Here is an 18465-nt window from a genome sequence, read left to right as displayed (position 1 = left end):
CACAATGAAAAGTAAATGAAAAGAAGAACACTTAAACAGAGATCAGGAAATGCAAAATATCTTCAGACTCAATTTCAACTGATTTTCTCTGGAGAAACAATTTTATACACCAATTCAACTGAAGGAACCGTATAAATACCTGGCTTTACAGGTGGTAACCAGAGGTCCATAGAAAATTCTCAAATACAAAGCCACCTAATTAGATTAAAGTGCTACTTTATTTTGTGATCATTTCTTTGGGAAGGCTAATTCTGATGAAAAAAGGACATGGATTCTTTCATCAAAGATTTACTAGCTGTGTTTAGTAGCATCCAGATATCTGATGGTGTAATCAAGGTTACAAGGATATACAGTATTTGTGGTCTTGAAAGGCTTTGGTAATGTCCCATTGAAGTGCATTGTGATCCATTCAAACCGTTCTCCAGTGACAGAGAGTGGTTGTAGAGGTGTATATATTTTAGGACATGGGCAAAGTTGAATCCTTTGAATAAGTGGTAATGAAGATTGTTCTTAATCTTAAAAAGTGTGGGAAGTCTTAACTTCTCTGAATTTTGAGATCACATTATTTTAATCACTTGGTTACATGCATGACTCAGCATAACTTGGTGTAAGGGGAAATGTTTCATGAGGAAGCACATCACTCAGATTTCCAGGGAGCCAGAAAGATCAGTTGTCTGCCAGGATCTTGTACCCCAGAAAAAAGAAGAGGAAAGCACAGAAGAAGAATTGAAAAAGATGAATGGGAGACCTGTTTCACTGCTGTCTCAGTTCTTCTGGTTAACTATCCAATCCAACTATTCCCAACATCACTTGTTGAAGTGGAAGATCTTTCCTATTGTCCTCCCAATGCTGTTGTGTTATTTTGGGGACTTTGTTAGAGGATGCTGAAAGCTGTCTGGAATGTGGTAGCCATTGCCCTGAAACTTGGTACAGTAAATCTAATCTCAAAATGAGGTTGGGGACAACACCATATCAGAGTTTAGTTATTCAGAACTCAAATACGTTTTTAAAATTCAGTTTTATACCTTGATTTTATTTGTGTGATTTACTGTTTTTAGTTTGTGGATAACTCTCTCTTTTGTTTTATTTTACAGTACTTGAAAGTAATAAAATAAAGGTTATTATTATACATTTTGTCAATTTACTCACATTTTAATTGTTTAATTGTATTTATTTTAGTGACTTTTGTTAGTTGCTGTTGTACTTTGAAAACTCCTTGGAATTGAAAGGTGCTTTATAAATAAAGATTTGTTATTATTTAGTGCTGTGCTGCTTAGCCTTTCTGAAATTCTTCTGAAAGTTTGCTAGGATAGCTGAGGAACTTCCTAAGCAAATGTATGTGTTTGCAAGGAATAAAATTAGTAATTTATAGTAAATAGCAAGCCTGTGACAATTCTTAGAAACAATTCATAGAGTGATGGTTACTCTGGATGAGACCTTTCCCCTCCAGTATGTTATTCTTACAAACAATGTCAATGAGATGGCATCCTACCTCTGAGCAATTTCCATGGCTGTCACTGCAGTGAAGGCAAGTTTAAAGGTACATCCTTTATGTGCCAAAGAAAGGATTAAACCCATTCTCACAAAGAGGCTTTCATTTCTTCCAAATATGCAGACGACTTTTGGCTGAGAATGCACGTTAAATGTATGACTGTGAAAGTCCTTTATGATTTCCACTTTAAAGTACTATATGTTCATTAAATCATTCTTCCCTTATTTTTCTTCTGTTGTACTTTATACAAATTGGCCGCACTTTATATAAAAATATAATATAGAAAAATGATGGATAAAACAATTTGATCGTTAGGCTCTTTACTTAATGAAAGATGTGGTTTTCTAATATTATACATTATGTATGTATTATCCATCTTTATATATATATACAGTACAAGGTTATTAAATAAAATTAATGAAAAGATAATGCCATAGAAACTATTTAATTCATGTCAGTTATTACCTTTATAAGTGAAGACTGTAATTTAAAATAAAAACATACCATTGATCTAAAAATATTTGCAAAACTGTATTATAAAATTAATTATACACACCAACCTTTTTGGAAATTGTGTATGCCCTCTGGCATTTTTTGAATATTTTTAACAAACTGTCAGGATTAGACTGGACTGTGTTTTGTCATACAACCTTCATTTCCAACTTTCCATCCTCATTTTATTCACCACTTAATCCAACAAACTAATACAAGGTAATGACAGAGAGAGAGTTTATCTGGGCAAACAATGGGCACAAGGCATCCCTTTGCCAGTCCATTTCAGGGCACACACGGACACAAACCCACGGACAGACGGACTTCTAATTAACCAACAGTGGTCTTTGGACTGTGGGATAAAAGAGAGAAGGTCTGTCAAGCATTTTGTGAAAAATTCAGCTGTTGCTTTTCTTGTAATTTAGTACATGCTTAGGGCTGTTGCTGAAATGTAAAATATTTAATTTGATGATCTTTTACTTTTTTATGCTCAGCTGCACTTAAGTGTTTACCAATAACATATGTGCCTGCAAGCCACGCTTTGCTAAAGCATGGACCCACTTACAGTGGTGCATTAGGTGCAAAGCCTTTTACTTTAAAAGTTAGTTCCAACAAACATTGTCCTGTGTTGGAAAAACAATATCTAGATATAATTAGATCAAAGAATATTTCCAGATAAATATTATTTTGTATCAGATGTTTTTTGAAATTCAAATGGATTGCCTTAAAGCCACAGAAAACATAATGCACACTTTTTGCAAGGGAGTAAAATAACAGAACAGATTCTCATGCTCAAAATATGATGTTCCAGAAAATAATTCTCTGTTCAAACCAACTGAGTGGCTTTTTTTAGCTAGTACTATATAAAGATGTAGTGGAATAACTTATATTTCTTTTAAAAGAGTCATCTATTATTAAACATACGCTGTTGCTATTGTATTACAGTACATAGTACAGATCCTTGGTTTTTTTTCTTTCATCTGTACTGGAAAAAATAAAGTGAAATAAAAACCCTAAAAGGTGCAAGAAAACAGATCAGTTCTAATAAAATATATTGTATACTGTACAATAAAATGTATTAGAAATAGAGAGCAATCAGCAAAACTGACACACAAGGTCATGCATGCTTTTTATCATTATGAGTGCACAGTGATCATAATGATCATTCAGTATATTCAAAACATTATTAAATGGTTTTCTGTCAGTAGAAGCTATATCTTATTAAATCACAGCTATTATTCACTGATCTTTATGTCCTGCACTTGAAATGAGCTACCATAGCTCATACTTATCTGTGTGTACCTATACACACAAATAGAAAAATATCTGCAGTCCAAAATTCCCTTATTTCTCCTGTCACTTGAATGTCTGGGAAGGTGGGAAATAAAGTTAGGGAAAAGTGAAGACCCTACAACAGTACTAGGTATTGTAGACATTTCCAAATATAACAGTGGCATTCATTATTTGGGGATTTTACTTCAGTTACTTCTAAGGACACATTCTCATAGGGCACACATTTTCTCAGTCTAAAGGCCAAAGATCAATTTTATGATCTTTCTTAACTTAGGAAAATAGTGCAAAAATAAAATAACAAGAGCAGAGGATGAGAGTATGGGTAAGAGTATACTACACACATCCAATGAAGATGATAGAATACAGGATTATATTTATAAATCTACCCTGCACAAGGAAGGACATTCTTCGTAAAACAAAAAATCAATTATTTGCATAATGCCTTCCAAAACAAAAACATGTATACATGTATACATGTTTTTCTGCTTGTGTAGAAAAACATGTATACACAACCAGAAAACCAGACAACAAACACTATCATCACAATTCTGGTGTCAAAATACCATATATAACAATACAAAATATATTTGAGATGCTTTATAACCAGAAGAGTTGTGGCTTCAAAACATACAGTATATCCAATATACACTTACCTATAAAGTTTTATCAAACAGTTGTGAGGAATTTGATAGTCAAATGATAGAATGTGAGGAGTTGTCTTGTTGAATTACAAATGTTGCAACTTGATGATAATTGTTCAGTTGAAGATGCCATAAAAACAGGCACTTAACTATAAAGACTAGCAAAAAGAAGAGAGTATGTTAGATGGTTGAAAAACTATTTGAACAAAAACTTTAGTTGCAAAAGGAAACACAATGTGATTGATAAGCAGTTATCAGAATAAGTCATAATGCTTTTAGTAAAATGTGGAAGTGGAATGACAAAGATATAGTGAAAATCTTTATCTAACAATGCACATTTGTAAAAGAACAATTTAACAGTCTGTGTCATGTAATAATATCAGGAAGTCAATTTCAGGGGAAAAGTTTATTTTTAACTTGATAATGATCCTGAACAAAAGGTCCATAATCAAAATAAATGCATTTATAAAAATAAAGAGCAACTTTTCATATTACATGGCTTGCCTTCCAAGTTACCTGACCTTAACCCCATTGAAATATTACAGTGTCTAGACTGTGGATACAGTCAGGAGAAACAGTGGACTGAAAAAGGATCCCTGTGGTACTCCACAAATTATTTTACCCCAGTTAGAAGTTTTTTCTTCCATACCAGCACTCTGTGTTTTAAACACAACAGACAGTTCTCAATCCTCATGTACACAGTATTTTAAATTCTTTATTGAACAATGCTTTTAACTTTACCAGAACTTTATCATTAGGCTTCTGGAAGTCTAAATGAATTACATCAGATGTTTTACTAGTATATGTTGCTTGTTTAAAAGCATTCACTAAGTTAAACAAGATCTACTACCTTTTCCAAATGTTATCTAGAATAATAATTTAAATATAATGTTAGAGTCTATAAATGTTTCCATACCTTTTTATACAATACATGTTACAGTGATTAATATTTAGTTTGGTCTTTATAGTTGGACATACATTTTGTGATTTTCTAGCTGCAATGCCAGCCTTATCTGTCTGTTAGGTAATCCTTATTGATGTTCAATGAGCATATCTGACAATTTATACATTTCTGTCAGGCATTCCTAGACTCTAACAAATTCTTGAATTAAGTAAAGACTGAGCAAGACCATTTTTTTACCAGAGAATTCATTTCTTCTTTGATGAACGCCTCTAAAATATTAATTCCATACATCTATCATTTTCATTTCATCCTCTAGCAATAATCCATTATTATCACATAGATAATTTACTTCTTAGTTTTTTGTCCATTATCAGATTGCTGCTTGCCCCTGTGAGGGCTGCAGCAGACTATCGTGGTGGCATACGACAAAAAGTGGGACTGATAGTATACTGTACATGTGAAACTCAGTGGAATGCCAGTGTGCCAAATGTAGAGCCTTAGAGAAAGAGAGAATTTATAATAGCCAATTAATCTAGACATAGTGTCGTTGGTGTAGTGGAAGCAAAATGGTGCACCCAGAGTAAATGAACATGAATATAAAGAGAGCATGCAAACTCTTACAAATGCATGTACATAAAGCATTCTGTGACAGTTTGTTTTGAAGGACACTATAAAAAATAAACATTGATTGATTGCCTCAGGCCAGAATTGAACCCTGGAGCTGTGAGGCAGCATTCAGTGGCACTAACCAGTGCATTATTGCATTGCCTTCATTTCCTGATCATTGCATTGAATATTAATTAGCCCTTTCATAATGTTGGGGATGGTAGAATAGTCTAACTACTTGCTATATCTCATTGACGATCCCTAAAAAAGGACAACGCAGCTTTCTGTGGCTGCAAATTGTGACTTAATATATGCAAAAGGCAGGATAAGTAGTCTCTTTAAGCAGTTCCTCTCCATTTAGCATCATGAAATGACAAGATCTAATTAATATTAATTTCCATAATTATAGTAACTGCATGATCTTAAAGTTCACCATAAACCTGAAACACATTATCATTATAGAGTATATGTGTAAGTACTGTATATATGTCAATTATGTTGGTCAAAGCTGACTGGTCAAAGATTAGCTGATGAGCGCTATTAAGGGCAAAACAGCTTTACTTGACTACTAATTTTGATTTTATACAGGTAACTGCCACAATAAAGGACACACCAATATAAAGTGTCTCAATAGGGCATATTGCCCACCATGAGCAACCAGAACATGTTCAATTCACCTTTGCATAGATTCTACAAGTGTCTGGAGGGATGCAACAGTATTCTTCTAAGAGAAAGCTCATCATTTGGTGTTTTGTTGATGGTAGCAGAAAATGATATCTTAGAAGCCACTTCAGAATCTCCCATAAGTGTTGAATTCGATTGTGATCTGGTGACAGGTACTGTACAGCAATGGCATACAGTTTACATCATTTTATGCACATCAAACTATTCAGTGACCACTTGTGTCCTGTGGATGGGGGCATTGCTATCCTAGAAGACCCCACTCCCATTAGGATAGATAGATAATACCTTATCACAGAATGAAAGTAATCACTCAGAATAGCTTTGTAATTTTTTACATTTACTTTTCCCTCTAAGGGGTTGAATGGACCTAAACCATGCCTGTCCATATCATAACATAGTCGCCAGAACCCTTCAACATAGGAAACAAACACTTGAACTTGTAGGCTTCTTTTGGCATGTGTCACACATGTACTTCTCTGCTTCTTGAAGGCGGACTTATGCATTGTTATGTGTAATACGAGGTTTATTCACTGCAACCTGACCATAGTAGTGCTCTCTGTAAAGTTCTTGACTGTACTTAATCAAGCTGCCTGCTCATGACTGAGATTGACATTTGTATTCAACTCATTCACAGTGGCTCATCTGTTTTACCTTGCATCTCGAACCAATTTAAGGAAATCACAGTCGAGGGGTATGCACTTTCCTCCACAGTTGATGTCATTCCCCCAGATTTCCATGCCAACATCATCATAGCCACTGTTCCTCATGAAACATCTCTAACTTGAGCAGTCTTCATCACCGAAGCTCCTGCCAATCGTGCCCTAACAATCACCCTTCTCTCAAAGTCACTGAGATCTCTTCTTATAGTCATGGTAGCCAAAGTAATGGGCAACTGGGCCTGCCTAGGATTTTAATAAATGTTCCTAAGCATGATGGGATGTTAACTGCTTAACTACACAGGAATTACAGCTGTCTGGAACCACCTGCTTTCAATATACATTGTATCCTTCTTTTACTAGTTTCCTTTATTTTGTCAGTTACCTCTACAGTCCCCTTCTGTTTTCTCACTCTTCTCCTCTTCACTTACTGTACTTATTGTTTTGAGGAAAAATGACCAATACATGCACAACCTCTTGTGGGATGATTGACAGATTAAAAGTAGACATTAGACATTTGGACATTTTCAGTTTCATCTCCCATACCATAGATGAGGCTTTCCATATTTATATTACAGAAACAAAAGCTGTTTCTTCTTTTTGGTCTCACCCTTGTTACTTACATTACTCTATTCTTACTGCACACTGTCCGCAATTGATATTGACTGTTTCAGCATGCTATTATTATTTAGACCTTTCAGTATTCCATATCACTTTGATCATTATGGATCCTCAAGCATTTACTGAGGTTGATATCTCAAATAGAAGAAGGTGCCTTCTAAAACTCACAACAACTAAATGTCACTGTTCTAAAGAATATATGGCAATGGAGCAGTAAGGTGCAGTTGTGTCAAATTGTTGAAGACCGAAGTGTTGCTCAGCTGTTAGGTCTCCATGATCGAAAGAAACCTAAAAAAAGGTTTTATGTCCTATGATATTTAAAAAAGACATGTTATCCTTCATGAACAATCTAAACATGAAGAGCATTGGTGTGTATTTTCATGTTTCAAAATAATTGCTGTAAGATTTGTCAATTTTTCCTTAACTCAGCTTCACTCAAATTGCTTCAACACAAAAAAAAATCTAAGAATTTGTAATAATAACAAAAAAACAAGACAAAATTTACATTACAGCAGTCACAATTTTATTAAAGGAATAAAATTGAAAACCACACTTACAGTATAAAGAGAAAAGAGAAAAAATACAAAATATACTGTATTTTTTCTCTTTCAAATATGAATGCAAAATCAGTAATCAGTTATGGCTATGATGAGTTTTAGGTTCCCTTCATTTTGTTAGTTTTACCTTTTTACACAAGCAGTAATTGTGATTAAGCTAAATTGAGAAGAAAAGTCTAAAAGCTATCATTTGCAATCACTCTTTATAATGGGAATAAGCCAAGAAACAACTTTACATACTGTACATCATAATTTTTGTCTAATCTCAGTTTTTATCGTAGTGAGTTTTTATTGAAATTGATGCAATGCACCGGTGGATGTTTTTACCTTATCCTCACACACACATATTGTGTGTCTATGAGTGAACACCTATGGCTTTTATCATGTCCTGCATAGCAGCCAAAGAGAGCTGTTCAATAATTTAACAAAGACTTAACTTCTAAGAGCCAGTCTCAAAACTGTAGGAAAAGGAGCCTTGAAGCAGGTGAGAAATGATGGTATGAGATATTGCTTCCTTCTCAACAAAGGGTCATTTGTAACACTGTATGGGGCCCCTTGTCAAATAACTGTAGGGGCAGTAGGTTCAGCATTAGGTTTTTACTCATATGAGCAACTAATTTCATGAAAAATGTTTGCTTATGTTAGAGGTCAGTAAGTTAGGTAATATATTCTGGTCATAACTTTATATGGAGCTTGTATTATGATTTTCTCACAGATCTGTTTGGTGAAATAGCTGTCAGCAATATTATATATATTTAAAGGCAGTGGCTTAATAACCTTGCAACATTTTGACGCATACTTTCTAGAGCTACTGATGTCAGTAGATAAATAAGACCAGTTTATCAAAATAACAATGGGACTGTATACCTTAACTGTTTAGATTGGGTTCAATTCCAGCTAAAGGAAATTATACTGTATATGATATGATTTTTTTGTTTTGTTTTCCAATAAGAGGAGTCAATGTTTTTGTAAGAATATATGGCTTAGTTAAAACTGTTTTTTAGCTGACATTGAGTACACAGTAGTATATACGCAGATACATGGGTATATACCTGCTGGAATAAGTATAATTCTAAATCAGTTTTTCTGTAGATACTAAAATGCAACCTTAAAAAATGCTCCTTAGTAGACTAATATTATTGAAAAATATGTAAGAGTTCAAAGAGAGTCAAGAGCAAACTATTGTGAAATAAGAAAAATGTTACTTGAAACAGTTACTGTAGATAGCACAGTTAAATTGTTATGGTAAAGGACCTAAAGCCAGGATCTATAACCCTCATGCTAGTAAATGGCTCCAATTTTCAGAGGATGGAAAAACATTGTGGAGATAGGGTTATGGTGGTGGTATTGTTATGCATGGGCACCTGTGGATCTGACTCACTCAGTTGTGTTAATGATGTAACCAGTGATGGCAGCAGAATGAATTATGATGTGTACAGAAACATTTTTCAGCTTACGAAGAAGAAAATATTTCAATTTTTGGACCTTCACCATTAAGGCAGTGTTTCACATCCACAAGCTTTACACAGTTTCACAGTGTTTATTAGAAATAAAAAGAAAATGTAACATTTCTATTACGAATGTTAGAGATGACTGAAGATGTTGAATGTTCCAAAAAATAACTGCCAGAATGAAAAATCCTGAAAATATTTTTACAAAAAGAATTTTAAATAAGAAAAGGTACAGACTAGTGAATATGATCAGCTATGTAGGGAAGTGAGAATTTATTTCACCATTTGAATTAAATAGTGGGAAATTATGTAGGTCAGATTGTGTAAGCTAAAAATGGAATTTAACAATGACACCAGGGTAACACCTCTACTCTTTATGAGCAGTGCCACAGGAGGTCAATTCTATATAACAAACTAAAATTTAATACATGTTGGGTACTTTTAGTACTGTATATCTCCCTTTTCCAAATGGTTTTACAAAGTTTTGAAAAAATCCAGTTTATCTTAAAGAAGACTGATTTAAAATATTTCTAAGGTGAGGGTTAGTTAGTGAGTTTCAGGAAATGTAATCAAATAACAGCTGGCAGTTTGCAGACAATTACATTATTTGAATGTCTATAATGTATCTGTTTTATGTTTTCAGAAAACAGTAATTAAGCAACCAAACCAGGGTTCACCTAAATCGTTGTGATGATTTACAGTACCAGTATGTAACTGAAGGGAAAACATGATTATAAAACTACTGGAGATTTAAAGTAAAAGAAAAATCTGTAACGTTTCTTATTTCAGATGTGTATGAGGTTGGAAGATGGAAGAGTTTCAATAAAAGACCTTTTTATAGAGACTAGTGTATGTAGTTAGTGTTTTCAGTTTTGTTCCTTTGGGAACTGCCTTTGGGAAATAGTCTCCAGGCAGACCTTAAATGGTGCAAGTGATAGAACCCTAACATGTTCATTTAAATCCAACACTATCCAGTCATGTTTATGGGAAAGGGATAATTAATTTTGAAGCAGATAGGAAGTAAAAATAAATTCAATGTCACAAGAGACAAATAATAAACTGAAAATTGTATAAACAATATGTTTAAACAAAGCCAATGGAAAAATGTTGTCTATATGACCAGTTTAAACCTTTTCAGTGATTTTTTCATAGTTTTCCTAGCAACTGTACTAAATATGATACAAGAGATCTCTTTTGTAGTTTTAACCAGGAAAGGTTCATGTTCTGTGTCTGTGGTGTTGGTGATGCTTCACTGGAATATGCAATTTACTGTATACAACAATAATTTGGATGCTTGCATTGTTTTCTCCACAGAATCTAAGGATAAAAATGCATTATAATGATTAACTGTATACTTCCAGACAAATGTGTCTGGCTGGTTAAAACACAGGTAATAAACAAATAATAATGAACTTGTTTTCATTTTATACATATTGTACAATATATTCTTGTTGTGTTCTAAATGTGAATCTTAAATACTGTATGTATTTCTACACAAGTGTTACAGAAAATAGCACAAGAGGATTATAAAGAAAATATTTAAATTGTGTTTTTACTCATTTTTCAAATGCACAGATAATTTGGTCTGTGATTCTACATCTGTATGTTTGTATAATATATCTGTATAATTTTCTGATATTATTGTCAGATAGTAGGATACAGTTTATAAACTGCTGTGAAGGAAACACCAACATAGTGTGCCAAAATGATTTATTTTCATGCATGTAAACTAAGATAAAGTAGCTGATAAACTAATAGCTTTTTAGTTATACTATTAATGCACCAGAAAAAGAAACATACACTGAAACCAAGTTGGTGAATATAGAAAATAGAAAATCCTTACGTTGGAGATATTAAAACTATAGACCATATTCAAGGAGTGGTCATAAAAGTACTGCATGAATATGTACTAAAGAGAAGAAGCACAGTATGAAAGCATATACCTTAATGCTTGCAGTGTCTTGCAAAAGTATTCACTCTGACAAAAAGATTACATTTTAATTAATTACAAGTAATCTTTTTTTTTCAAATGACCTTTCTGTAATTCAAAACCGTAATGATCAAACCAAACACTTTTATACATGATGTTTGCTGAATGTCAACAGAATCTACTAAGAAAATACAGGACACAAAGAGAAATGCATTATAGAGTAAGTATTCAGGCCCTAATTCAATATTTGGTTGAACTTTGGCAGCATTAATGCTGTCAAATTAAGGCTGTCAGTATTATTGGATTGGTTTCTACCAGCTCTACACAGTGGGATAGTGTAGCTTTCCCACCCGTCCTAGCAAAATTACTTTAATTCTGATCATTTCATTGGAGATAGATGATGACTGCAATTGTGAAGGCTGGCCATAAACTTTCTATTGGATTCAAGTCAGTATTTTACTGGGCAACTGAAGAACATTCACGCTCCTCTAGTCAGGCCACTATAATTCAGCTTTGGTTTTGTGCTGAAGGTTATTATTCTGCTGAAGTGTGAATTGTTTAACCACATTTAGATTCTTGGGTAACACATGGAGGTTTTCCACTAGGATTTGCCTGTACTTTGCACCTTCTTACCTCATTCTTGACATGTTTCTCAGCACCTGCTGATAATAAGCATCCCCTTAACATTTTGCTGCCACTACCATGCTTGACAGTTGGGATGGTGATGACTGGTTGATGTGCTTTGTTTGGCTTGCCCCAGATGTAACGCATTGCATTTAGACCAAAATGTTCAATTTCTGTCCTGTCTAACCACAAAACCTTCTGCCACATGTTTGCAGTGCATCTCTTATGAGATTTAACATGAGTCTTTTTCAGTACTAGTTCCTTTCTTACCACTGGCTCATACAGCCAAGCTTTGTGTAGGGACCAAGATACTGTTGATGTTTGAACTGTGAGACCCATCTTAGATATAGAACTTTGTAGTTTCATCTAAGACATAGACTTTGTCTTTCAAAGTTACTGCTGGCTTCACAGCAGCATCCCTAACCAGTTCCCTGTTTGCCTGGTTGCTCAGTTCGGAAGGCCAGCTTGTTGTATCTTGAAAGTCAGTGTATCCAAGGTACAGTACCTTTCAGAGACAGATGTATTTACTCTAAATTTTAGATAAAATTACTTTTATACCCATACTGACAAACTGTTACACTAATTTTTAGACATTTCAAACTGTTCTGTTTAATCTGAAATGATTTAGGATTGCCACAGCAAAGGGGTTAAATATGTATTCTAATTTTCTTTTAAAATATAATTTATTTACATACTATCAGCAACTTTTAGCTTTATCAGTTTGGAATAGGCTTTGTATATTTATATTCTAAATATAAAGTAAAATATAAATAAAATACAACATTTGAAAGTGTCATGAGTACAAATTTAGACATCAACAAAATGTGGAAACTTTGCAGGGTGGTGAATACTTTTGCAAGGCACTGTATACAGATGTGGGTGTACTGTATATAAAATTAAAAAAGTGTTTCAGCCCAGGAATAAACCATGTTTTTATCTAAAAATAAAACTTCTTACTTCTTCTATGAAAAAGTGATTACACTGATTTAAGCCAAGATTACTATTTTTGTGATTAATTAAGATATAATATATAAAATATGTCTGTGCTAATCATGTTGTGTCTGTTGATTGCATGTATCTGTAGATGTTTTCATTTTCTTCTCAGTAGTCAATTCTGATAAACATCCCTACAGGGGCTTTTGTATTACAAATATTTACAAGTGTTTTGTGGGGATATGGGAGACATGGAGAAGGTGCTGGATTGTATTTGTCTTTTTTTGTAGACTGTGGTTTTCAGGGTCACATCTGGCTACCTCATGGTAAGCATATTCTCTTTTTTTTCTCTGTTTCACACATGAGATAAGTGTTGGATTTTGTTAGGCTGTACAAAGAATTCTACAAAAAGTTTTTTGTGTTTTCTAAATGCATGCAGGAGGAATAAATATTAAATATAATAAATATTCCATATATTTGTGAATACCAATGTGATAAAAGGAAATTAAGTGATTTGTTTTTAAATGAAGATTTAATAATGTTAGTCCTTATATGAAAAAATAAGTAAAGTCCATCTTGTTAGTTTGGCTGCTGACAGGTGATGAATCCCAGGAATCCCATCTAGACATTTTTCATAGGAAACCAAGGTATCAACTTCAAACCCATGGCTGGGTAGCTTGTTCCTGACTTACTGCACTTCCCCTTAGTTTCTTCTTCTCTCCTCTGGATCAAGTTTTACTGTTGAACATGAAGAAATCCATTTGCGTGTAAACAGAATGTTCTCCTCTCATTTTTATAACTGTCTTTAAAGTTTTTACAGAATTTCAATATCAAGTCAAGTTTACCCATGATTCTTGATTTTGCTGTAACAATGGCTAGCTTCTAAAATGTAGGCTTTTGTGCCAACATTAGGTTTTTGCTAGCAGATAACTCCACAAGATCACATAAACTAGGAACACCCTGTCAATCTGAATTTACCCAACCCTTAAAGTGCTCAACTAGGTTTGCACTTCTGCTTAGGGAATCCCTTCTGAAAACTGGCTGATGTCATCCCTGATTCTACACAGTGTGTTTGGGCTATGGATCAACCTGAGCTCCAAATGTACATCTTTACATGTTGACACAGATACCCTAATATTACAGTATGTTTTCTCATTTTAATGTATATACTTTTTAATTATAATTGTAATTGTGATTATCTTAACATTTGTGTTCAATATTTAAGGTATGTGTATTGTTACAAAATATAGCTTTATTGTAATTCATTAAGCTTTCGTCTGTTATTAGTCTGTACTCTTTTTAACCTAATGGCCATGCAGTCTGTCCCAACGTATAGAGAGGAGAGGTACATACTTAAAGGAATTTCTCATTTCTCTTACGTCATGATAAATGTGAAGACTCCCTTTTCATTTATTTTCCATCTTTTGTTATATTCATTGGATTCAATGATAAAGAAAAAATATGTTAGTTATAATATATATATTTGAAGTGCGTAGTTAGGACCCTATGCAGGTACCTATGCAGGTATGAGGGTACTAACTACGCACTTCACACAGGAAAAATGTCATTTATATGTAACAATGAATTTGTTGTGATTTTTCTTTAATTGCGTGCAAGTATGACAGAGAACCAGGGATTGTCATCCATGCTGATGCAAACAAAACACTTGTTACAGTACCTTGTGAAGACTAGTCTTAACATTACAGATACTATGAGTACCTTATTGCTGTATTCAGGATTATGACACGTTTGTTATCCTCAGTATTCTTGGACTCTCTAGCTGTAAAGAGTAATACTTTGGTTGGTTGGTCAGAATGTGATGATCCTGTTATTATGTCATCACAAGAAGCCATCGCCTGGGTTGATCATGTTTCCTGTCACCTGATAGTGCTGCTGGAGTCTAGTGATTGAGAGTGGATGGATCTTGTATCCCCTAATAACTTCATGCTGTGACATTCCTGATAGCAAATTACCTTGCTCTGTGGTATGTCATCACTTCAGTGAGATTAAAAAGTGGTGAAACTTGTTCCTTTCATGGATGCATTCATTCAACTTGGCTCTTGAAAATTCCTGCAAATATTTATTCTCACACATGCTTTGTCACATTTGTTTATCATTCATACTTTTTTCAAAGAGTCCTAAAAAGGATGATGAATTCTAAAATGTTCTAGAATTGTTTCACTGTCTCTCAGAAAATAATAATCAAATAGGATAGTGTTGCACAATTAATGGTAAAATTCTTGGCTGAACATACAGTTGCACTGTGCTATATCATCTTTTCTAGGACTTTGCATTTCATCCCAGATAGACCCAGTTTGCACTCGGTATGGATGAAATCTTAATTTCATTGCATTTGTCTCCCACAAGCCACGACCAGAGTCACTTTCTCACCACTTTAGCCTCAGCCCTCCAACAATAACAAACAACTCTGCTACTGCCATGCAGTATACATTTTTCTTTATGTTGTCAAAGTTTCCAGAAATGCCTAACAACTGGGCAGTTTTGTCTCCTTTTCCTTTTATGTTCTATCTCCTCCTAATCCTACTAACTACCCTTTCCCTCCTTAACTGATATTTCATTCTTTTTCTGGTCGAGCATCCAGCCCACTTATGTCCCCACCTTCTTTTTGGCTGGCTCCCGATGCCTTTTTTTTGTTTGTTCTTGCAGGAGCCCCCAGCTGCAAACTCCCACTCTTTATTGCAGGCGCAAGTACATAGCACCAGTCTGCATCAAATTCACACCTCACTGTGTACAAATCACGCCATCCCTAGTTCCATGCCCCAGGTTACTACATCAATGGTCCCTCCTCTTCTTTAGCCCCACACCTCTGTTGGTTTCCAACTGATGTGGTGTTAGCCCTCAACTCCTCCCACTCCCAAAGCTTCCAGTCACATGATAAGCTTATTCTTTTAGGCATTCCACCACAAAAATGTTCTCATTCATTCCATCTAGCAAAGTTCAGCAAACAGTATCTTTTTTCCTACTGTGTCAGGCTGTTCTTTAGGGTTGCTACAGCATTGTCCACTGCCCACCACAGTCCAGTCTGAAACTAGCTGCTGCAAATATTGTTGCTAGCTGCCACCTGTTCTCTGTCTTGCATTCTGTCACCTGCATCACACATGTTTCTCATTCACCTCCAAAACACGACATTTCCAAATCCACTCAAACAAGCTCAAGCCTGCATCATATGCAAAATATTACTAATATGTGCTTCTTCTCTATTGTACATCCAAATTAACTCAATCAAACAATCTCAAGCCTGCATCATATGCACTTCTCCTTCATTCCATGCTATATTCATGTTCTGCTCGGTTCTTGTGAAACTGCAACCAGACTGATTCACTCTTAGATCAGTGTTTCAAAATCTGTGGCAGTGTTTTGGGGATTATTTTTGGGGGGATATGACAGTGCTAATCTTCAACCAACACTGTCATTTCTCCATCCAGGTAAATTAAAACCAAAATATGAAATACACTATTCTTTTATATTTTACAGCTTGTTCCATCATTAGAACCAAACTACTGAAATCACTGAAAGTGCAAATACTTGTCATGTTTTCCAATTGCCCAATATACTGTATAAATGGTTCAAACAAAAACAAAAGAAAACAAAGGAAACTCTTGAAACCTGCTGAAAGATGCGTGGTCTTACCTTCAAGTATATTTGGCAAGTCCATCACTAAAGATTGCTTCTGTAAATTGCCTTTTAGTACGGCCTTTACTTTCTTATGAATAACAATACAAATTTTAAATCAATAGCCAATTTATTCAGTTAAGAATAAAATGAGCAAATGTAGACTTTTATTTACCTCAGTTATTGGATATGGATACAGCTCAACATTATTTTTTGAATAATTTTGTCACTATATAGAAATAAATTGTGAGTAAAAGCATTTTACAACATTTATAACCTTCTTTTTATCTATTTAATCTAATAAAGTATGTCTTCCTTTAAAGTTGTCCAGGAGATTGTTATACTGCAGAGGAGTACTGTGGAACATGTGGATTGGTCAGGAAGATAAATACACATTCTTTGATGTTTGTGTTGTATTAATTGCCACATGTATGTATATGTTCAAACTATTACATTTATCTAGCTGCTATCTTGGCTTAATTGATTAATTAGTATCCTCTGACTTGTTTTATTTGACTAATTATTATATGGTGACTTGTGTACATTCATCTCCTTTGTTATAATCTGTAACAGCTGGATCATTGTAGGAGTAATCGGTCATCTGCTTTATAAGGGTGAGGTGTAGGATCATCTGAGGAACTGCACAGAGAAAGAAGGAAATAAATAAAGAAATAATACTTGGCAGAGCTGCCCAACTGTTAAATCCTAAAATAAATTGTTCTAAAAGAACTTAACTACTGAAGATTTCTTAGACATTTATTATAGATATTTGGAATGGCACACTAGTAAAATTTTTATTGTTATTAATTAGTTTGATAATCTTACTAGGTTCTGTCTTTCACATTTTTTTGCAATGAGGAATAAAGACTTGAATGTAAAAGTGAACAGGCTCCTAATATTTATGTACTTAGTTTAAATTAACCTAGAAGTATTTCTCATTTTACTGACATTTCCCTCTTTTTTATGTAGTGCTATATTTGGCATTCGTACAATTCAATTGTTACATCACAGTGTATTTCCAATAACTCTTAATACTTTCAGGAACAAAAGCAAACTTCAAGGTTACTTAACTGCTGCCTTTGTTTGCTTTTTGCCAGGGAGCAATGTGGACAGGTCACTAAATCACAGACTATAGAGGTAAGCTTTCGGCTATGTTATGTAGCCTCTTGGGGAAAAGAAGCTGGTTGTGCCTGCTTCCATTTGAATTGATAGGCGATTGGAAAGGCTTTTTTTACAAAGTCATAAAGGTCAGCCATCAAGTGATTCCAGAGGCTGGTTCTGTACAAACCTTTTTTTCTTCTTAAGATGTCTGTGCTGGATTATGAAGGGCAGGTATATCACACATCAGAAGCTGCCAATTAACACCCTCAGCAGCAGCTTCCACTCAGGAAGCCTCATAAAGTCTCACCCTATGGTGTAACTTATACACTTCCAAGTGTTTTATCCAGGGCCGAGCTCTACGCAGCTGTTAAACTGGCAGGTTTTTAACCAGTGCCGATAGACCCAGGAGTTCATAAAGATTTTCTCAGCAGTGTTTCCTGAGAAGAGATGGAGAGCAAGCAATCAATGTGCCAGACCTTGCACAGAAACTGCAGATAACATTTTTTCTCCTTTTTTTGTGTTAGGAACTACTGATTGCAATGATGGGCCAGCAAACAACAGGCTGAAGTAGCCTGCTGGGTACTTGGAAGTTAGGATAACTTCATCGTCCAATCCTCTGGTCCCCTGCTTACCACATACCAACTGCTGGCATTTCAACAGCTTTGATACATATTTTAAAGGATGCGGCACATCAGAACTGTACTAATCTTAGTTAAAAGGCAAGGCACTGTACACAGATTTCATTGCAGTGGCCTACTGACTTCTGGCGCAAATCTCTGGAAAGGAGGTACATGCAAGCTGTGCCTGGATTGACATGCTTATTAAAGCTTAAACATGTTAAAAATGA

The 18465-nt window shown here is 34.6% G+C and overlaps 1 long non-coding RNA gene across 1 annotated transcript in view; it reads left to right on the top strand.

The window, feature by feature from the left end:
- The window catches only part of LOC148651137 (uncharacterized), a 45287-nt gene extending 26822 nt beyond the window's left edge, over positions 1-18465 (top strand). Inside the window, exons 3-4 of the long non-coding RNA XR_015925523.1 lie at positions 17615-17654; positions 18143-18465. This is a non-coding gene — a long non-coding RNA (uncharacterized LOC148651137). The remainder of the gene's footprint in view (positions 1-17614; positions 17655-18142) is intronic.

The sequence above is a fragment of the Lepisosteus platostomus genome, chromosome 12 (assembly GCF_059453375.1).
Source record: "Lepisosteus platostomus isolate fLepPlt1 chromosome 12, fLepPlt1.hap1, whole genome shotgun sequence".
Lineage (NCBI taxonomy): Eukaryota > Metazoa > Chordata > Actinopteri > Semionotiformes > Lepisosteidae > Lepisosteus > Lepisosteus platostomus.
The sequence above is the reverse complement of the archived record's forward strand: the minus strand, read 5'-3'. Positions and strand labels throughout refer to the sequence as shown.